The sequence below is a fragment of the Rattus norvegicus genome, chromosome 7 (genome assembly GCF_036323735.1).
Source record: "Rattus norvegicus strain BN/NHsdMcwi chromosome 7, GRCr8, whole genome shotgun sequence".
NCBI classification, from domain to species: Eukaryota; Metazoa; Chordata; class Mammalia; order Rodentia; family Muridae; genus Rattus; species Rattus norvegicus.
In genome coordinates, this window is record NC_086025.1 from 5,541,447 (window position 1) to 5,565,157 (window position 23,711).

The following is a 23,711-nucleotide window of genomic DNA, read 5'->3' on the forward strand; positions in this document are numbered from 1 at the left end:
CATGTTGTGTTATGTACAGGTCTTTATACAATTCTTCCTGAAGATTAAAATAGTTCATTAGAATTCAAAATACGTAATCATCTGTAAGTTGGCACTTATTAGGCTCTTGTCAGCATTAATGACTGGCATGTTTTATTGTTGCCCAGTTCCAGCCAGAGTTTGCCAACTTGTTAAAACAGAATTCCATGGATAGGTGGGTAGAGTTCTCAACTGGAGACCCTGAAATAAGTGAAGTTACTAACTATTGAATAAACATCACTCAAAAGCAGTTTCTTGGCTTTTCCTTACACGGTGGCAACTCGCCTTTGAAATTCTGCATTTCTGTCTTCCCTCCATTCCGTCACAGCATCTACATTTGCAGGTGAGTCTCCATTAGGATCTGCCAGCATAGAACTGACAATAATCATCATGGTTTCCACAGTATAGACAGGCAGCCAGCATTCCTCTGGCTTCTCATAACCATACTTATCCTCCTCAAACTCATGAAGAATAGAAATGCAAACATTACCAATTTTATCAACATCTGGGTGCCAAATCTCTGTAATGAATTTCATTTAAGAAACCAGAGGGGATAATCTTTTGGGAAATGAGATGAGCCTTAAAAATACCACCTACACAAAGTGTATCTGGAGGACAAATAATAAGGACTTGCCAACGATAGAGAACATTGTCATCTATTAAACCTGCTGAAATGCCTTCCACAGTATTTTTGTTGAGTTCTGCCAGCTGTCTTCGCAGTAGCAACACTGACTGCAGCTCTGTCATCCTCCCCACGAATAGCCCAGGCTGTCCCTGGGACTTCAGCTCTGACGAGTTCTGACAGTGGCTGGAGCTAGGTGTGTTGAGGAACCCAGGCCCTGCAACTGGAGTGCAGAAGTCTTGGGAGACCCAGGAAGCACCTTGGCATTCCTCTCAGCTCCTCATGCCTGGAAAGGGAGGGTACCAGGGCATGCACTGGGACTTCGCTTGCTTGATTGGTTCCCTCCTCAGCCTGCCTGTCTGCCCCACCGGTGCCTCCCCCCCCACTCCCCCACCAATTCCTCACTGTGCGCAGGGCCGCTCCCGAGGTTCTTTTTTCTACTATTTTTCTTTCTTTCTTTTTCCTTTCTTTTCTTTCTTTTTTTTTTTGTCAGTGTTCAAGGTTTTCAGAAGATCTGAATTTTTTTAGTTGTAATTGTATTCATAGCTTCTCATTTCCTGTGGTGATAAGAATAATTCCGTGTCCACAACACAATACATTGCCACCTTCTATTCTGATGGTAACACAACCTTATAGTATAGAGATTGATTTATTCCAAAGTTTTTCCTGTAACACAGTGTCTTTCAGCCTCTGTTGATCCTTTCTCATTAATGTTCAGAAAACTTAAAGTTAGCAGAGCATTATTTAGTCCATCCCTGGGGGTCTTTTTTCTTCCTTTTTGCTTTATAAGCATTTTTTAAGATGCAATTAGATCTTTCTACAACTAATTGTCCTGTAGTCTTCTGTACTATACCTGTATTGAGGTTTATGTTATACTATGCAAAGAATTCCTTCATCTTATTGGAGACATATGAGATATCATTGTCAGACTTAATTTGTACAGGTATCCCCATACTAGCCATTACTTCCAAGAATTGTGTAATTATAAAATCAGCATTATCAGAGCTCAAAGCAGTTGCTCATCAATACCCTGAGCTTGTATCAATGGTATTTGTACAAACTTTACTTTTTAAAATTCTGCAAAATGAAACAAATCCTTTTCATTTCTTTTGGTACCTTGAAGGTTACTTACAATTTGTAATAAAGTTTGGTTCTACAAAAAACAAGATGGACATTTTCTTATAATTTACTTGCCTTGTTACCAAGTGACAGAAAAAAATTTTGACTGTTACCATTAACATGGCATTTTTTCAAGAAGTTTTGAGGCTTCTAACACTTGTTTTAATAATGGTTTCCTCATTTTCTTGTGCTAGTTGACCTGGCAAGCCTGTAGGAGACCAAATGTGAGTCACACTTAATAATTTGTTTCTAATTATTGCAGTTGTATAAAAATGTTAATTCTTAGTTACTAGCAGTTTCTGTCTGCAAAATAATTTTTCTTCATATCAAGACTAATTATTTTAATAGGTTTAGAAAAATCAAATAAAATCATAAGAACTTCATACAATTCTCTCTCTCTCTCTCTCTCTCTGTGTGTGTGTGTGTGTGTGTGTGTGTGTGTGTGTGTGTGTGTGTGTGTGTGAACTGAATTTTATGGGCTTTGGATTACTTTGCTAATTTATTTTTCTGCTGTATAACTGGCCATTCTCAATTTATTTCCTCAGTAAAATATGTAGGCACTTCAGGAATTGCCATTTCCATTACAATACGTAAGAGAATCCCATTAGTTCATTTTATAAATAAAAGTCACTTGCTTTTAGGATATTAGATGGTTAATTTCTCCCAAAGAGATTACACAAGTTCTTTGCCATTCTTCATTGATTACTCATAATGAAGTAATCTCAGAATTAGTATAAAGCACTCTGATTTGTGCTGGGTCTATGCCTGATAATTGAAGTCTTATTTCATAATTTAGGCAGGAACTTTTTCTTTGTAAGCCTTTAATTTTTGTACTTTGTATGCTATGAAAATCCATTCTAAAATGCTCTCTTTCCTTTGCATAATGTGCCCAGTAGGAGAATGAGTTGACAGCAACATAGAGTTCTGTTTGGGATCTATGTGATCCACATATGCATCTTGAAGTCTCCATTAAGCTTAACTCTATTAAAGCCCCCACCCTCATATAGTTTCCTGATGGCAAAAATTATCTTGGATATCTCTTGGACCTGCGTTCATTGGTCCAATGGTAACCCTTGCCACAACATCTGCACCCTCCTGGAAGTCCGGACTTTCTGAGTTATGTTTTGGAAGACAATTGCCCTTAGAGATGCCTTAGTCAAAATTTTGATTCAAATGTCCCTATTTCCCAAAATTAAAAAAAATACCTCAGACCTTTTGATATGAGAGACCTCTAGCTATATCTTGACCTATTATACTAGCTGCGTATAAGTTAGAACCAATATCATTCATGATTTTTATGCATTCATCTATGGGCTTAGCCTGTACTTTCAAGTGGCCTTATGACTTTTTACACTGCACATTTTCAATTTTGAAGGCTAGGGTCTTTATAAACACTTGTCTTATATCAGGGTTTGGTATAGTCTTATTTATTGCTGAGATTAATCTTTGTAAAAGAATCAATAATGGCTGTTCCAGAGCCTTGAAGAGTTTCTGTAAATGATGTTTTATTTCATTTCTGGCTCATAAACTGTGGCCATGCCCTTAAAGAGACATTGTTCTATGATTGTGTCTTCAATTGAACCTGTTCTTGCATATCAGCATAACTTTTACCTATCAACTGCACCCTCACCAAATTAATTCCTCTTGTTCTTGTGCTGTTCCAAATTCCTGACTTCTCTTCACTATGACAACCGTCACCATTTAAAGACCATCCTCTAGTACAACTGTGACTAATTCCATCCACTCTTAGGGAATATACCTATTCTGAGTATTCCAATATAGCTTTTGTTTCACTTATGATGGGTGCATCAAATAAAATGTCATTGCCTCCCTAAACTGCTTTAGGTCCCCCATTTCTATAAAATGCAACCTCTTTCATCATAACCTTGTGGATTATACTCATTAGCAGGCATATGCTATGTAAGTAATGGGGATTCTGTTTGACCAAGGACTGCTGTAGGTTTATCCCTATTTCTGGAAGAAAAATACATTGTTTTATTTGTCCATTCTTTTTCATTCCTTTTATATGACTGCCCTTTGACACATTTCCTCCCTCTTTTTCTACGTGGGGAAAACTCCCTTCTTCTGCATTAGTCACTGGAAATGAACACATTTGTTCTCCCTCTACTTGATGTTCTCTTGATGTACTTGATGTACTACCAAGTTTCTCTATTTCCACCACTATTGTTTCCAGTTGGTTAGCCAGTGTTTTACCACTCTTATAAACTAATTAGGTCAAAACAAGGAAAACAGGGGAAAAAATGGCTAAACACCATGGGGTGTGTATTCCAACAACAGCTTCAGTAAACACAGTCAGCTTTTTCAAACAAAATACCCATCACTTCTTTTCTGTTCCCTGATCCTACTTGAAATAAAGCTTCCCATTCTGCCTAGCCACAATGGTGGCCAAATGTCTTTTAATGTTTGGTGCGTTTTGTTTTGTTTCTGTTTTGTTTTTCTTCCCTCAGACAGACTCCACATTGGCTGCCCAAATTTTCTTTGGTTCAATTTTTTTTCCTTTATGTGTTATAATTCTTTGTCTCTATAAACTTATATAGCTACTTCATTTGTGGGTTTTTCATGGGTTCTTATTTTGTCTGTCTCTTAACAATATCTTCTCTGCCTCTGCCCAGCTTATCCTGAATAAACTGTGACCAACTGTCTGCTCACTACTAGCTCAGTTCATCTTTAACTGTTTCTTAGTTTCACTCTTCAAAATATCTTCTCTATTCTTTTCTAGTCCTCCTTAATATCTTCTTTCTTCAACGCTGACATACTCTTTTGTCTCCTGAATCCTACTTCTCCTCCTACTCTCTCCCACTCCCTTCTCACTGCCCACTCCCTCTCAGCCTCTGTTGGATTTCTACACAATCCTGTTCCCAGAAATCCAAGAGCCAACTGTCACTGGAGAGCACAGTCATTTAAAGGGCCAGGCACATAAAATATTTCTTACTGCAGGAATTTGTTCTTATGTGGCCCCACTTGGCTATGCAGAGGTTGTAACTTACCTGTAGATCAATGAGACTTTGCACAGGAAATGTTCATGGATAAAGAAATAAGTAGAGGCCAAGGGAGCAGATCCTGGCTGAATCTAAGAGACTTGTGCACAATATAGGTCCCCATGCCTCCTCATTCATACATCAGAAAAGATACTGCAAAACAACAATATTTCCTCCTCTCTCTCTCTCTCTCTCTCTCTCTCTCTCTCTCTCTCTCTCTCTGTTGTGTGTGTGCATCCATAGGTATGGGTGAGCATGATTGTACCCGTGTTGTACACATGTAAATACATGTTTGTATAGGTGTTTATGGTCTGGGTGTTGTTTATACAAGTATGTGTTCATGTGTCCGTTTATGTGTGAGTGTGTGTATGTGCAGGCATACGCTCATTTGTGTTTCTAAACATATGCATGTTCAATTGCTCACGAATCATGTTAAAGGTGATAAAGACCAATGTGAACAAGAAAAGTACTCTGTTCATTCTCTTGGCAACCAATGAATTGTCAAATACAACAGTCCAACATTTTACATGTCAACTTTGCCCCCTATAAGAAGCAGAAACAAAACATTCTGTAAAAACAGATTTTCAAATATTTCTAGAGGCAAGCTATATACCTGCATCAAAATCTGTTAGAGAAAAAACGAATGGTACATGGAGTTGAGAAGGAGGTTGCTGTGACAAATCCATGTTCCTGAACATCAGGAAACACTGCCTAAGTATTTATGTGCATTTTCTGCCCTTGGTGCATGGGGACTGTTCACTGGAAGTTCAGGGGATTCATTTTTTTTCCTTCTCAGCATCCTGGATGCTTTTCCTCAGTGCCTCCTGTCATTTTCTTTCCAGTTTGCCTAACCTTGATTCAGTTAGCATTGTCCTTGGAGTTATTAGAGAGATGCAGTTGCTTGGAGTTGCATCTGCATCCAGCAAAATTACCATAGCTATGCTGAGATGAAAAAACAGGGCTGCTCCAACAGCCCATTTAGGCTCATGATTGTTTAAAGCATTCACTCTGTGTCCTGTGTGTAGCACTCTTTAACTTCTGTATTTCAAAATCATTCCCTTTCTTAAAATCAGCCACAAGGAAGGTTGCAAGAAATGTAACCTTCAGACTTTGCTGATGATGTAAAATGGGATGTCTCCATGAAGAAGCCATGAACAAATCTTCAGATATATGAACTGCAGTCCCTGTTGACCTAGGGATTCCAGAACAAGAAGTAGGTGTCCACAAAGAAACTAGGGCGCATCAAGTTTGTGGTGGTATTCCATAGAGCAACCTTGAAGGAGAAATTATATAGATGCCCATGAGTCAAATTGTGAAAAAGGATAACATAGTACAACCCTTCCATGGACTATTGCTCAGTATAATACTTGCAAGCACTTTGCCTTCAACTAATCATTCTTACCTTTCTTAGAATATCCCTGACATAATCATGGTACAGGGAGGAAAGTTTTATTTTGGCCCCTTGTTATAGAAATTTACAGGTTGCCTGGGCTTATAGTTTTAGACCTGAAGTCAGGAAGGCTATGGTAAAGTGAGCTCCTTTTGGAGGATGCTGCTACCCATGGAGCAAGTGGGAAACAGTGATCAATATAAGATGCTGGTCCACCATCACCCAGTAGTCCTATGCTGGCAATCAAGTCTACATTTCAGAGTCTTGGGAACTTGCTGAGCATGCATGGCTAGCTGGCCAAGACCCTGTGGGAAAACCTTTATTGTTCATTAGGTATACAGGGAAAACACTTATTGACCTAGCTATATATATCCCCTGCCCTCTATGTTCTTATCCCCTCCAAGACATTATTGGAGAAAGGTGATGTTTGTTTGTTTGTTTTGTCTAGTTCCTCATAGTGTGTAGCTCACAAGTCAGTTTCTAAAATTTTTTAAAGCTGAAAAAATGTAGGCCTGCATGTTCTCTGACACTATTTTCTTGGGATACAGGGAATAACCTCAACAGAAAATTATTGTTAGATTGTCCAGCAGAATAGAGCTGATTCAGACTCTGCAGCTGACATGGAAGCTCATCACCAGGCCCATGTACCTTCCTTCTCCAGGTCTAAAATCCTCTAGCATGAGGAAGTAGCATTTCCCAAGATGAGAGCTCCCTCAGATAGAGCTGTTACAGAGGAGCACTGAGTGTACACAGCAAGTAAGCTGTGAACTCACCAATGTGGCAAATCCCAACTGAACTCAAAGGGATTACAGCCCTCATCTGAAGCATGGATCTGCTGTCTAACTATTACAAAGGAAAGAAAGCATCAGAAATTATCTTGATATATAAAAAGAGCAAAGACAAGAGTTGCTGTGAACCTTGACACCCAACAGCATATTGTCCCAATAAGAAGGACAACAACAAGTAGTTGTTGAACAATATTCCTTTATTAGGGGCTTTAGCAAGCTGACTGAATCCTCTGTCCTCCATACGTGGTGGGAGAGAAGACTATATTGATGTCACACTGTTATTTAGACAGACTATACCAAAAAGCATCATATTCTTTCTACAGTAGAGTATTGAAACCACTTCATATCACACACATGGGATGCTGATGCTAATGCTTTACAGAGATGACAGCAATCCCTTACCCCTCTTGTCAGTAATTTGTTCTTCCATAAAGAAAATCAGTGTGTATTTTTACATTTCAAAGCCTGGATTAAAGGACTGATCCTTAGGAAGGTTTTGTAAAGGATATCCAGGTTTTATTTGACATTTTTGGATAGGCGGATTTTCCCCAATAGAGTATTTGAGTATCAAATATGCACAAAGAGGTATGTGTTGCCTGGAAGAATAACATAACGGCCAACACAGTACACAATCAGCCTGCTGTAAAAGTTATTTTCTTTCACAGGTCAAAGACTATGTATCAAAGATTTTGTGTATTACACTAGCAGCTGATAATTATTTATGAAGAAGCATTATATAGGGCTACAATGAATTTTCTAAGAAATACCACACAATGATATGCCATGGCCAGTAGGGACTAGCAATCACATCACTTGAAAACATCAGATAATGTGATGCTCGAGAGCTATTTTGAGTAATTCTGGATATTGTTAAATCAGCTAAAAAGCATATATATATATATATATATATATATATATATATATATATATATTCACACACAAGATGCAATTTCAAAATAATCCAGAGGCATTATGGGGACCTACATCCAGCACAAAGAAGGTAATACCTACATTCAAAGATTGTGATCAGATCTAGATAACTATAAATAAAGCAATATGGGAATCACTGCTACATCAAGCAACAGGATAATGACTAGATAGTCACAGTACACATGGCATTCATGGGCATGTCCTGAGCTTGCCACCCAATGTTCTCCCTGTACATAATGAGATTTAGACAAAGCCCTCAGATGTCCAAAATATCAAGATCAAATATAATATTGAGTTTTCAGGTCAAACACCACTTGCTGATTTTTTTGAAAAATCAGATTGAGGACCTCACAAATTACAGACCCGAATCCAAGTGAAGAGAATAATGGTATCATGTGATTAATCTGCACCGCAGAGGTACCAATGGTGTCATTTTGGGTTATTAGGTATGCCATGCCTTGCCACATTGAGATCTGATCATTTATACTAGTGAGATGTCATTGCTGCGATACAATGTATGAGGGAAATCAACTTTAAAAGGAAGGATTGGGGCCAGGAGCCATCTAGGAGAAACTGAAACTAGCAGATGATCTTCCAGAGATGTTTCTACCAAGGACTGTAAAGTTATTATGGATTCACTTCTTTAGGCAAGGCTGAGGAGATTACATCTCGGGAAAGATTCTTGCTGTTAAATGCTTTCAGCTCTTATTAAAAAATATATATAACAATCATTAGGTATTAGCTCAGCTTTTTGAGCAGATTTCTGCAGAACTACAAAGATGCACTACCTTGTAGTCATGCTATCTAGACAAATAGCTGATTTCTTAATACGTAATGGTGATACTATAACAATTCCTAAAATTATATTAGTAATTACTAATCTCTCTTATAATAGGACTGGTATTAAGTCCTTTCAGATAACCAAAACTCTCTGATTATCTAAACTGGGAATGTCATAAGACAAGAATATATATGCATATATTTATACACACACACACACACACACACACACACACACACACACACAACATACCTCATTCAGTGAAGGACTGGAATTTCATATTCTAGAAGTCATGCAAAAAAGCCAGAAGGACTGTGTACCTTTACAATTCCAGCACAGGGGAGTCAGAGGCAGGTGGATACCAACAGCTTGGTGGTCAGCCAATTTAGGCAAATCAGCTACCTTTAGGTTCAGAAACAAACCCCGTGTCAAAACAGAAGTTGGAGAATGATGGAAGAAGACACCCAAGTCAAACTCCACATGCACCCATATTCATGCAAACATATGCCTTAATGCAGACCAAAAAACTACAAACAATTCTAGATTCCTTAACATTTTTTAATATATGCATGCATCTCCATACATATACAGGTATATTTCAACATATCAATGAAAAGGCTTGTGAAAAAGCTTCAAGGAGAAAGAGAGAGAAATGTTTTGTCAGAGCTTGTTCAAAGTCAGAGAAAATTAAAGAACGTAAGGCCCAGGACTCAATGAGAAGATCAAACCAAAGGATAATAGGTATAGAAGAGAGTGAAGATTCCCAGCTCGAAGGACCAGTAAATATCTTCAAGAAAATCATAGAAGAAAACTTCTCTAACCTAAAAAAAGAGATACCCATAGACATACAAGAAGCCTACAGAACTCCAAATAGATTGGACCAGAAAAGAAACACCTCCCGTCACATAATTGTCAAAACACCAAACGCACAAAATAAAGAAAGAATATTAAAAGCAGTAAGGGAAAAAGGTCAAGTAACATATAAAGGCAGACCTATCAGAATCACACCAGACTTCTCGCCAGAAACTATGAAGGCCAGAAGATCCTGGACTGATGTCATACAGACCCTAAGAGAAAACAAATGCCAGCCCAGGTTACTGTATCCAGCAAAACTCTCAATTAACATTGATGGAGAAATCAAGATATTCCATGACAAAACCAAATTTACACAATATCTTTCCACAAATCCAGCACTACAAAGGATAATAAATGGTAAAGCCCAACATAAGGAGGCAAGCTATACTCTAGAAGAAGCAAGAAACTAATCGTCTTGGCAACAAAACAAAGAGAATGAAAGCACACAAACATAACCTCACATCCAAATATGAATATAAAACGAAGCAATAATCACTATTCCTTAATATCTCTCAATATCAATGGCCTCAACTCCCCAATAAAAAGACATAGATTAACAAACTAGATACGCAACGAGGACCCTGCATTCTGCTGCCTACAGGAAACACACCTCAGAGACAAAGACAGACACTACCTCAGAGTGAAAGGCTGGAAAACAACTTTCTAAGCAAATGGTCAGTAGAAGCAAGCTGGAGTAGCCATTCTAATATCAAATAAAATCAATTTCCAACTAAAAGTCATCAAAAAAGATAAGGAAGGACACTTCATATTCATCAAAGGAAAAATCCACCAAGATGAACTCTCAATCCTAAATATCTATGCCCCAAATACAAGGGCACCTACATACATAAAAGAAACCTTACTAAAGCTCAAAACACACATTGCACCTCACACAATAATAGTGGGGGATTTTAACACCACACTCTCATCAATGGACAGATCATGGAAACAGAAATTAAACAGTGATGTCGACAGACTAAGAGAAGTCATGAGCCAAATGGACTTAACGGATATTTATAGAACATTCTATCGTAAAGCAAAAGGATATACCTTCTTCTCAGCTCCTCATGGTACTTTCTCCAAAATTGACCATATAATTGGTCAAAAAACGGGCCTCAACAGGTACAGAAAGATAGAAATAATCCCATGCATGCTATCGGACCACCACGGCCTAAAACTCGTCTTCAATAACAATAAGGGAAGAATGCCCACATATACGTGGAAATTGAACAATGCTCTACTCAGTGATAACCTGGTCAAGGAAGAAATAAAGAAAGAAATTAAAAACTTTTTAGAATTTAATGAAAATGAAGATACAACATACTCAAACTTATGGGACACAATGAAAGTTGTGCTAAGAGGAAAACTCATAGCGCTGAGTGCCTGCAGAAAGAAACAGGAAAGAGCATATGTCAGCAGCTTGACAGCACACCTAAAAGCTCTAGAACAAAAAGAAGCAAATACACCCAGGAGGAGTAGAAGGCAGGAAATAATCAAACTCAGAGCTGAAATCAACCAAGTAGAAACAAAAAGGACCATAGAAAGAATCAACAGAACCAAAAGTTGGTTCTTTGAGAAAATCAACAAGATAGATAAACCCTTAGCCAGACTAACGAGAGGACACAGAGAGTGCGTACAAATTAACAAAATCAGAAATGAAAAGGGAGACATAACTACAGATTCAGAGGAAATTCAAAAAACATCAGATCTTAGTATAAAAACCTATATTCAACAAAATTTGAAAATCTTCAGGAAATGGACAATTTCCTAGACAGATACCAGGTATCGAAGTTAAATCAGGAACAGATAAACCAGTTAAACAACCCCATAACTCCTAAGGAAATAGAAGCAGTCATTAAAGGTCTCGCAACCAAAAGGAGCCCAGGTCAAGACGGGTTTAGTGCAGAATTCTATCAAACCTTCATAGAAGACCTCATACCAATATTATCCAAATTATTCCACAAAATTGAAACAGATGGAGCCCTACCGAATTCCTTCTACGAAGCCACAATTACTCTTATACCTAAACCACACAAAGACACAACAAAGATAGAGAACTTCAGAGCAATTCCCCTTATGAATATCGACGCAAAAATACTCAATAAAATTCTGGCAAACTGAATTCAAGAGCACATCAAAACAATCATCCACCATGATCAAGTAGGCTTCATCCCAGGCATGCAGGGATGGTTTAATATACGGAAAACCATCAACGTGATCCATTATATAAACAAACTGAAAGAACACAACCACATGATCATTTCATTAGATGCTGAGAAAGCATTTGAAAAAATTCAACACCCCTTCATGATAAAAGTCCTGGAAAGAATAGGAATTCAAGGCCCATACCTAAACATAGTAAAAGCCATATACAGCAAACCAGTTGCTAACATTAAACTAAATGGAGAGAAACTTGAAGCAATCCCACTAAAATCAGGGACTAGACAAGGCTGCCCACTCTCTCCCTACTTATTCAATATAGTTCTTGAAGTTCTAGCCAGAGCAATCAGACAACAAAAGGAGATCAAGGGGATACAGATCAGAAAAGAAGAGGTCAAAATATCACTATTTGCAGATGACATGATAGTATATTTAAGTGATCCCAAAAGTTCCACCAGAGAACTACTAAAGCTGATAAACAACTTCAGCAAAGTGGCTGGGTATAAAATTAACTCAAATAAATCAGTTGCCTTCCTCTATACAAAAGAGAAACAAGCCGAGAAAGAAATTAGGGAAACGACACCCTTCATAATAGACCCAAATAATATAAAGTACCTCGGTGTGACTTTAACCAAGCAAGTAAAAGATCTGTACAATAAGAACTTCAAGACACTGAGGAAAGAAACTGAAGAAGACCTCAGAAGATGGAAAGATCTCCCATGCTCATGGATTGGCAGGATTAATATAGTAAAAATGACCATTTTACCAAAAGCAATCTACAGATTCAATGCAATCCCCATCAAAATACCAATCCAATTCTTCAAAGAGTTAGACAGAACAATTTGTAAATTCATCTGGAATAACAAAAAACCCAGGACAGCTAAAGCTATCCTCAACAATAAAAGGACTTCAGGGGGAATCACTATCCCTGAACTCAAGCAGTATTACAGAGCAATAGTGATAAAAACTGCATGGTATTGGTACAGAGACAGACAGATAGACCAATGGAATAGAATTGAAGACCCAGAAATGAACCCACACACCTATGGTCACTTGATTTTTGACAAAGGAGCCAAAACCATCCAATGGAAAAAAGATAGCATTTTCAGCAAATGGTGCTGGTTCAACTGGAGGGCAACATGTAGAAGAATGCAGATCGATCCATGCTTATCACCCTGTACAAAGCTTAAGTCCAAGTGGATCAAGGACCTCCACATCAAACCAGACACACTCAAACTAATAGAAGAAAAACTAGGGAAGCATCTGGAACACATGGGCACTGGAAAAAATTTCCTGAACAAAACACCAATGGTTTATGCTCTAAGATCAAGAATCGATAAATGGGATCTCATAAAACTGCAAAGCTTCTGTAAGGCAAAGGACACTGTGGTTAGGACAAAACGGCAACCAACAGATTGGGAAAAGATCTTTACCAATCCTACAACAGATAGAGGCCTTATATCCAAAATATACAAAGAACTCAAGAAGTTAGACCGCAGGGAAACAAATAACCCTATTAAAAAATGGGGTTCAGAGCTAAACAAAGAATTCACAGCTGAGGAATGCCGAATGGCTGAGAAACACCTAAAGAAATGTTCAACATCTTTAGTCATAAGGGAAATGCAAATCAAAACAACCCTGAGATTTCACCTCACACCAGTGAGAATGGCTAAGATCAAAAACTCAGATGCTGGCGAGGATGTGGAGAAAGAGGAACACTCCTCCATTGTTGGTGGGATTGCAGACTGTTAAAACCATTCTGGAAATCAGTCTGGAGGTTCCTCAGAAAATTGGACATTGAACTGCCTGAGGATCCAGCTGTACCTCTCTTGGGCATATACCCAAAAGATGCCTCAACATATAAAAGAGACACGTGCTCCACTATGTTCATCGCAGCCTTATTTATAATAGCCAGAAAGTGGAAAGAACCCAGATGCCCTTCAACAGAGGAATGGATACAAAAATGTGGTACATCTACACAATGGAATATTACTCAGCTATCAAAAAGAACGAGTTTGTGAAATTCGTAGGCAAATGGTTGGAACTGGAAAATATCATCCTGAGTGAGCTAACCCAATCACAGAAAGACATACATGGTATGCACTCATTGATAAGTGGCTATTAGCCCAAATGCTTGAATTACCCTAGATCCCTAGAACAAACGAAACTCAAGACGGATGATCAAAATGTGAATGCTTCACTCCTTCTTTAAATGAGGAATAAGAATACCCTTGGCAGGGAAGGGAGAGGCAAAGATTAAAACAGAGACTGAAGGAACACCCATTCAGAGCCTGCCCCACATGTGGCCCATACATATACAGCCACCCAATTAGACAAGATGGATGAAGCAAAGAAGTGCAGACCGACAGGAGCCGGATGTAGATCTCTCCTGAGAGACACAGCCAGAATACAGCAAATACAGAGGCGAATGCCAGCAGCAAACCACTGAACTGAGAATAGGTCCCCTATTGAAGGAATCAGAGAAAGAACTGGAAGAGCTTGAAGGGGCTCGAGACCCCAAAAGTACAACAATGCCAAGCAACCAGAGCTTCCAGGGACTAAGCCACTAACTAAAGACTATACATGGACTGACCCTGGACTCTGACCCCATAGGTAGCAATGAATATCCTAGTAAGAGCACCAGTGGAAGGGGAAGCCCTGGGTCCTGCTAAGACTGAACCCCCAGTGAACTAGTCTATGGGGGGAGGGCGGCAATGGGGGGAGGGTTGGGAGGGGAACACCCATAAGGAAGGGGAGGGGGGAGGGGGATGTTTGCCCGGAAACCGGGAAAGGGAATAACACTCGAAATGTATATAAGAAATACTCAAGTTAATAAAAAAAAAAAAAAAGAACCTAAGGCCCCAAGTCCCTGGTAAACCAGCCTTTCTGACCCATAGGGCAGCTGAGTTCCATACAGCCCTGTACAGCATTTCCTGCTGAAAGTTTGCAGAGCTTGGTCAACTCTCTAAAATCCTAGGAATGAGACAGCAGCTTGCAAAGCAAACTCTGCTACAAAGAGAGCTGTTCAACAGTGCAAACCCAAATTTATGAGCCCTGTTGGAGTTCAGATAGACACCACGGAAGTTCCAAGCACAATATCCAAAAGGAACTGAGGCTCCTGAAAAACAACCAGATAACAACAAAAAAATTTGAGTCCTCAGTGGTGATCTGATTCTCTGTTGGTCCTGCTAAATCCGGTTTGAAGCTTGAGATTTTATTTCAGAAGATTTCCATAAACTGCAGTTAGGTCTCAAAGAGCCTGTGGCTGTGGTTTTCTGTTTGCTTATTTCTCTCTCATTGGCACTGTTGTGCTCTATCTGGTTCCCCATTTCTTCTGTGTAATGATGCTTAGTGTTGTGTCTTTCTCTTCACTCTCTTGTATCTGCTCACAGGGTCTTAGGTACCTAAGTTGTCTGCTGCCGTTTATGCTCAGAGGCTTCCAGGAGGAAACTTCTCTAGCAGATTGGGTTTTTTGTTTCTCCAGGGTTAGAAAGGTTGACCCTTTCTTCATTTCCTAAGAACCAAGTCTGGGCATGTTCCCAACAGATGATAGTAATCCTCTTCCAAAGGCAACTATTCCCTGGACCAAGACATTACAGGCATGGCTGCTAGTGGCTGCTTTGCTCAGTGTTCTCTGGTGAACTCCAAGTCACGACTGGGATCACAAGGAAAGAGGCTAGCTACAGCTATTCACAGCTAAGTTAGAGGGTCATTGGAGGTAAAAACCTGGTTCTATACTCAGTGTCTTATCTCTAATTCGTGGCTTCGATTGCTGTCACCAGTCATCTCGTAGCATACATATATATTCCTATTGTTTAGACATCATAGCGGTCTCAGATGCTTATGTCACAAACTGTCCGCAAAACTGTTAGAATAAACGATACACTCAGCACTTCCTCTTTTGGAGAATCAAAATATTTAGGCGATATGAAGCCAGAGGAAAATGAAACATCTATTTCTTATATAATGACAAATCATTATATAATTTTATATTTACCACCAACTAATTCAAAACCAAAGACCCATTATTCTAATGGATCAATACTTTTGTGTACTCCATAGCACAAAATTAATTAATTCTTCATTAGGTTTTTAGTTTTTGTTTTCTATATTCTCTGAATTGAACTTTTACTGTTTATGAACTTTCAAAGTTGGTATGTACAAATACAAGAGTTTCTGAGAATATGTACTAAAAATATGAGTATAGAACTAATGATTTCTTTCAAGAGCTTTTGTTGTCCTTTGACTATAAATCACCAGTTGCCTTGTGGTAAAGCAATTGACTAGTTGAGTAGCTTTTCTTTCCTTATAAAATAATATTTCTTTATTTATTTATCTTATGATTTATTTATGTGTGCATGCACATTTTATGGTCTACATGTGAAGAGAAAGTTCAACTTGAAGGAGCTGGTTGCTAGATTCCTTTCTCTGTTGTTCTCCACTTTATTTCCTGAGGCATGGTCTCCTGTAGACCTTGGAGCTTGCCCTTTTATTATCTAGTGAGCCACCTTACCCTGAGGAACCTTTCTCTGTTTTCTCAATCTTCCATGGGATGAGAGACTAGCTATCAGGTTTATTCAAACTCTAGTCCTCACACTTTATGACACATACCTTATGCATGGCATCATCATCCCAGCTCTGATGTACTAACTTCATTCTGTCCTCCAGATCTTGAAAGTATTGATTGCTAGGTATTATTGAAATCTTTAAATGATAGTCCTTTAAATAAACTCTAAAATTTAGAATATGAGTTCCTCTTTTGGTATAGTATTTCTCCTCTTGAGAAACTTCTGAAGGGGGCTATTTATTTCATTTTTGGCTCCACTTGAAAAGGAGACCATAGGTCATCAGTGCCAGGAACAGACCAGGACACTAGGCCATAAACTATCTGCTCCAGTGACAGACTACAAAGTGTAGGAATAAGAGGATAAAATCCTCCACATGAGGAATAGCCAGAAGGTAGCCACATGAATGGGAGATAACTTATCTCAGGATTGGTCATCTGTGCTTGTTACCCTATGCTGTAGTTTTTCATTCTTGAGGCAGGAATGCAGTCCATCACACCAATGGGGTTTTAGATAATCCCACACTAATATTGTACCCAATAAATTTACTAACTTCAGGGCTTTGGCTGCTATAAATTGTATTAGAGATGACCTAACTCTACTGGAAAACTATCCCAGTTCCCTATAAAAGAAGCCTGAGCATCTTTGTCTGTGTTGCCATTTTGATGTGGTGACCCCTGCATGCTGACCCTTCCCACAGAATAAACTCTCTTTTTACTTCTATAGTATTTGAGTCTGGGGTCTTCCTTTAGCAAGTCCCAAACCTTAACACTTCACAGGAAGATGAAGGAATTTGAGACTCCAAACTTATTTAGTTTTGTAAGGAACACTAAATCTTAACATGGAGCCCTCCTCGATTAATGCGCTTCTATACCACACCCAACCGCATTTCCTTTTATAAACCTCAGAAGAACTATGAACAGCTCTTGCTGAGTTTGCAGAAGCAGGCTTCTCATGTTTTAATTTAGTTCTTTCATACTCAAGATTACCCTTCTGCCTCTGGTGACTCAAAATTCCTTCATTCCTACATCTGCAATCTGATAATGACACTACAGTAGGCTCTTAGAAACTGTGAGACTTTCTAATGACAAATTCCAGGAAATTATTTCAGTCTTACTTTCTCCTGATTACTGTGCAACCCCTGCACCATTTGTACTATGGGCAATTCTGCTAAATCTACACCAAATATCACTGACCAGTACACCTGATATATATCCAATTAATGACTCAGCTTTATCAGATTCCCTTGCAGAGGAAATGCAAGGTAACATGGTCACACTCATTAGGCTAATCCCAGGCACCCTAACATCCTGTAAGATAAATTTTAAATTCACATCAACACGACATAATTTGTTTTTGCTTGATTTACATATTATCCAAACGTGTATTCCAATATAGGCAGTAAGCAACCACCGCTGTCATTCGGAGGCCTATGTTCTTTCCAAGTTCACTTGTTCCTAGGACCTCAGATGGATTCTGTTCAGCCAGGGGAGAAAAAAGCATTAGAAACTAGACAGCAATAGGAAGGTTAGAACTCAGCAATATGATAACACATAACTACCAGAAGAGGAAAGTATGTATTTTATGTGAGTGCAGAAATGAGGAAACTGGTCTGGTCAATGATGAGGCAGTCTCTTCTATAAGACTGTATCCCTTGCTTACCCAGATCTGGCCCAGTTAAACTACTAGACATGGCAGAAGCAAATCATTCACATACATATCTCCCCAATTGTGGTTATTCCTAGGCACAAAATCTCACTGGAACTGTCCCTTATGCTTCAGATCAGCATGTCTTCCTCACTCTCTGTCATAACAGATATATGAGTCAACATTTCCCCTTTCTTCATATTGCTTTCTTAATCCATGAATTAGTTTACCCTGGAATATAGTCTGAAGATACTTCCCAATATCCAGCACCCATGAACTTCTATAGCTGTGAAAATGAAGCTTGAGAACTAGAGACTGAGAAAAAAGAACAGGTTAGCTCTGCTGTGCTTTTGTCATTTGTAATAATACTTTTCCAAAACTAAAAAAAAAAAAAAAAGAAACAGAAGTGGATTGTAACACAAAGTTCAGTGTCTTCCTGTGTAGACCAATAACTCTCCTGTCAGTTTAACTCATTCTGAGCCTAAGTGCCATGCCCTTTCTCTTACTGGCAGCACCCCCTTGTCTTCCCATGCTTAGGGACTTGGGTTGAGGATGCTGTTGTTAAACCAATGGATCATAGTGTGGTGTTTTCTGTTTTTGTTCAAGATGATCACAGAAAGAAGTAATTTCTTCTCCTCTCCTCTCCACCCTAGTGATAATCATCATTCTGAAAAGTGGGTGTTTAAAATATCTGATTGCTTATTCCAGTCTATCCTGATGAAATGTAAAATTGTAATATTTTATGATTAATAAATTAGCATCAGCTGATATCACAGATAGAGAAACAATGTTATTTGAATCTTCTTCTAGGGCTTCCTTTACATATCTAAAATAATGTTGGGTCCAAGACTTGCTTCACACAATTTGCATTTAGTTAACATAGGGTCTGCCTAATAGTTGCATGAATCTTTGCTTCCTAGAATAAGAACCTCAAATTGCTTAAGACTCAGGAATAGTTTCTTTCTGTCTAGGTATGGAGAGATATTTGAAGGCATAATGTAGTCGTCACTCATTCAGGAAACATTCATTAAGGTCCTATTTTGCCAATCCTGGACACAGAGAGAGAAAGCCATTGAGAGATATTACCAAATATACAACATATACTGTATAATATACAATAAACACATCATACAGTCAGTACTGTGAGATTTTCACAGAGCCTGACATATAGTAACTTAGGTTTGGAACAAAACCAAGGAACTTACTAGAAGTATATGAAGATTACTGAGTCTTCAGAGGGATGAATTAAGACTCTGAGATCAATGTACAAACAGCTAAATCAAAGCCAGCCGTGTAGCCATGATGCAATACTTCCAGGTGTCCAGTGAAGGACTCTTGCCAGAAGAATCAAAATCCTGTCTCTTTGTCAGCCCAGGTTTCCTTCTTTAGGTGTTAATGTCAAAATAATCATCCTACACATTTTATTCTAATTCCCAGCTAGGGCTCTGCTATGAAGGAAGTTTAACCAATTGCACCTGCAAAGAGCTTCTATACATCCAGGACCAAACGGCTGTAAAGGCTCAGTAACCTGTGGGGACCCATAGCCTGCAACCAGAATAGCAATTATTAGTTCTGCTGTTTATTGACTCTAGAATCATCACATATAGGCAAGTTGAGATTTCAACCTGATCCCTAGGGTTTAAGGTACATCCAGTTGACAATTAAAATTAAGTTTTATTGAAGTACATTCCCCCAGCACAACAGAGAAACCTCTGTTGATCCCTACAATGGCAAACAAGGTTAGAAAGACTGGTCAAGCTCAAAATCTCTAGATAATTTTATTTCTCAATTTTAGGGCAAAAATACACTCTACCTCTCTGTCTCTTTGTGTGTCTCTGCCTTTGTGTCTCTCTGTCTCTCTCTACCTCTCTCTGTGTCTGTCTCTGTCTCTCTCTTTTTCTCTCTCTGTATCTCTGTCTCTCTGTCTCTCTGTCTCTCTCTGTCTCTCTCTCTGTCTCTCTCTCTCTCTGTGTATATGTATGTGTGCGTTTATGTGTGTACATAATGTATGTAGGAGATTGGAATACAGAAGACAAGACTATGAATATTCTAACAAATTTTTGCCAAATTTGCTGAAACGATACTGGAGAAGACCAGAGCATGAGTTATTGATTGACCATAGGAATACAGAGGGTGGGATGTTTCTAACTGGTGAGGCTGTGGTATCAGCTTCTCAGTTTATCATGGAAATTGCAGGTTCCCTATTTTCTCTCTCACTTCTCGATGCCTTCTCCAAAGTAGAGGCTTAGGAGATCCAACTATCAGAAGCATACTATAGTCATGGTGTTTGTTATGTGAGTAGAAACAGCTTAACTTCTCTTTGTCTCTTTTTTTCTTATTTGAAAATGAATAATGTAACTACTTTGGTGAGGTTGATAAGATAAAAGCATGGACTAACAATTATAGAGCATAGCATTAACATTCTAGGTGCAGAGCAATTTGGTGGAGTAATTAAAATATCAAAACAGAAGTTGGCTAACTAGAATTAAATTTTTGTGCCATCTCCACCCAGCTTTCGAGGTATTCCTAATTAAAAATAATATCAAACTAAAAAACCTATTATTGTGTGCAAGTGATTTTGGGGAGCATAAGTTGTGGGTATGTGGGAGTCAGAGGACAAATGTGTGGAGGCAATTCTCTCCTTCCACTTTTATGTGTTCTACAGAGTAAACCCATCTTGTCAGGCTTTCATACTCACTGTGCCAACTTTGATATATTTCTAAAGCATGCTGAAATGATCATTTATCCCAAGAAAATTGTGTCATAGTTATGACAGATATCATTAATATAAAGATGAGATCCTGTCCTCACCAGAAACTCATCAAGACCTTCCAGAATTTGGCCTGAAGGAGAATAATAGAAGAAAAAAGTTATTTCATCACCAGGAGATTACAGATGTTGGTGTTAAACACAAATTTACTTCTGAAAAAAAAAAGAAAAACAAAACACTGTTTTTTGCAGCTGCTGGTGCCCTGGGGAAGGGCTAAGGGTTGGCAACAGTGGCTTAAAAGTTTGAAGTAGCCAGTTGTTTTCTTAATTTCTTGGTCTGTTCTTTTCTCTTCTGGCCAATGAGATGGCAAGGAATCCCATTCACTTGGTTTCCAGTTTCACAGAGAAAGGACAGCAGAGAGGGTTGGCGAAGCAACTGCTGCTTTAGGGATCACATTTGCACAACCATGCTAAATCAGCATTTCCCAAATTATAGCCCACCTGCCACCTCTGCCCCCTTTTCTCTTCTAGATGAAACATGGAATTAAGAGTGGTTTGTACAAATGAAAGTTTGTAGTCAGTTTCATAACAGACATTAAAAACTTTGATCCCCAGATAAGCTAAGGTGTATTCAAATCATTAAAAAGAATTAAATCCCTTTTTATTAGGTACATGCTTCTAAAGGTGTAACCAGTAATTACATCTTTAATTTTATCAATAAAAATTGTGAGGATGGGTGAGTGGGAGGAGACATGGATCAGAAGCTATCATTAGCTACTCTCTCTAGAAGACTAGGGTCCAATTCCCAGGACCAGACTCCCTCCTCTAGTTCCACAGGAACTGCACATGCTCATTGTACATAGACATATATATATATATATATATATATATATATATATATATATATATATATATATACAAAACAGCTGTAGATCTAAAATAAGAAATAAATATTTGCAGGGATATATTTTATCTCTGGTTCTATTAGTATCTTCCAGACACCCATTATTTGGGACCTTGGCCTATAAACCTGAACCTTGTAATCGACAGCCTTTGCAAACTACAGATCCAAACTAAGTGGAGCATCCTAATGGTGTCAGAAAGGCAAACAGTTACTAAATCCATGAAAATGTCCAGCAGCATTTGGTTGCTTCAGTGAGAATAGCTCAACAAATAGTGCAAACAAGGAAAGAACACAGTGATTGAGCACATCTCTAAGGAGATCTGTATTGCCTAATGGTACTGCGAGAATTAAAGGAACTAAAATATTTGAGAACCATTCTGTGAACCAGTTTGTAAAGCTATGGATAGCTGTCACCCAGGTGCCATTTCCCTCAGGAGTCATTATTTCCTAGACACAGAAACAGCACTGACTGCTGGTCTGGATCAAGATTCAGCCCTAACTAGCTGTGTAGCTGTGGTAGTGGCTTAGTTATTGGCTGTCCAGACCTATTGAAGGATAACCACACTAGTTATTTATGATTTACAGAGGTTTAAAATATCACACAGACACACACACATACACACACACATACACACAATATACATACACATACAAACACTAGTTGATCTTTCTTTGCTCTATGCCTAAATTATGTGCTGTGCATGTATGTATGTGTGCATATCCGTATGAGAATAGACATGTGCATTTCATGGTACACATGTGGAGGCCAGAGGACAACCTTGGTTGTTGATGCTCCATGTTGATTGAACATGGTCTCTTGGTTTACTGGTGTATGTTCCAGACTAACTGGCCAGCAGTGTCATAACTTGCAATATTTCTGTTGTTGGGATAAAACACTATGACCAAAAGGAACTGGGGAGGAAAAGATTTATTTCGCTTTGCAGTTCCATAGCACAATTTACTGAAGGAATTCAGGGCAGTAAGTCAAGGCATGAGCCTGGACACAGGCACAGAAGCATAGACCATTGATGATCACTGCTTATAGGTTGCACCCTGTGGCTTGTTCAGCTTATTTTTATTTTTATACACTCCAGTGTCACTTGCTGAATGGTGGCATTGCCCAAAGTCAGATGGAAGGGCCCTTCCCCTCAATAACTAAAATTGTCCCACAGGTTTGCCCACAGTATTTTGTAAATTGAAGTTCTGTATTCTCAGATGACTTTAGTTCAGTGGTCTCAACCTATGGGTCACGGCCCCTTTGGGGATCACATATCATATACCCTGCTTATCAGATATTTACCTTATAACTCACAAAAGTATCAAAATTACAGTTATGAAGTAGAAATGGGATAATTTAATTGCTTAGGGTCTCCACAACATGAGGAACTGTATTAAAATATTGCAGCATTAGGAAGGTTGAGAACCACTGTTCAAGTTTCTATCAAGCTGACAAAACAACCAGTCAGGACATCACAGGAGCCCTTGAATTACACAACTGTACCTGGGCTCTGGAGAGTGGAACTTATATACCCAAGCTTTCATAGCAGGAGTTTTAACGACCTGGCCATTTCCCCCGCCCACACTGAGCATTCTTGAGTACAAAATCCAAAATGCTTCACAGTCTAAAATGTATTAAACAATGTCTTGCTGCAAGTGGGAAATTCCCACAACTGGAATCCAAATGGTGTGCCTGTTTGAAAAATGTATAAAATGACACCCTCAGACCATAGGTGTATGAGAGACATACATCTTGCCAAAATGGTGGCTGATATACTTGATGAGTTCTATTCTACAATAATATCTCATAGGTATACACATATTCCACATTCTGGATAAAAACAAAAACTTTTCTTGTTTCAAACAAATTGCAGTGTGTGTGTGTGTGTGTGTGTGTGTGTGTGTGTGTGTGTCCCTCTGTATGTGTGTGTGTATGTTTGTGTGTTGTGTGTGTGAATGTTTATATGAGTGTGTATACCACAGAACTCAGTTCCTAGCCTCACTAACTTTAGTACTGTCTCTCATTTATTGTTATCACCTATTGTAGATTGTGAATCATCAGTAAGTATGATCTCAGGCCTCTGCACATTAGTCTAAGGCAGCAGTTCTTACACTTTTTAAGTTCTAAGGAATTCTTGGGCTTACTCAGCCTTAAGAAAACAAGCTGAGGTGGGACACAGAATTGGACAAAAGGCAAAAAGACTACTTAATGATCCCCAGTCTTGTA

General features: G+C 38.7%; 1 pseudogene; it reads right to left on the reverse strand.

Annotated features, from left to right (window-relative positions):
- Positions 1-255: 255 nt before the first annotated feature.
- On the reverse strand, positions 256-765 carry Ube2g1-ps2 (ubiquitin-conjugating enzyme E2G 1, pseudogene 2; annotated as a pseudogene).
- Between the last annotated feature and the right edge of the window lie 22,946 nt (positions 766-23,711).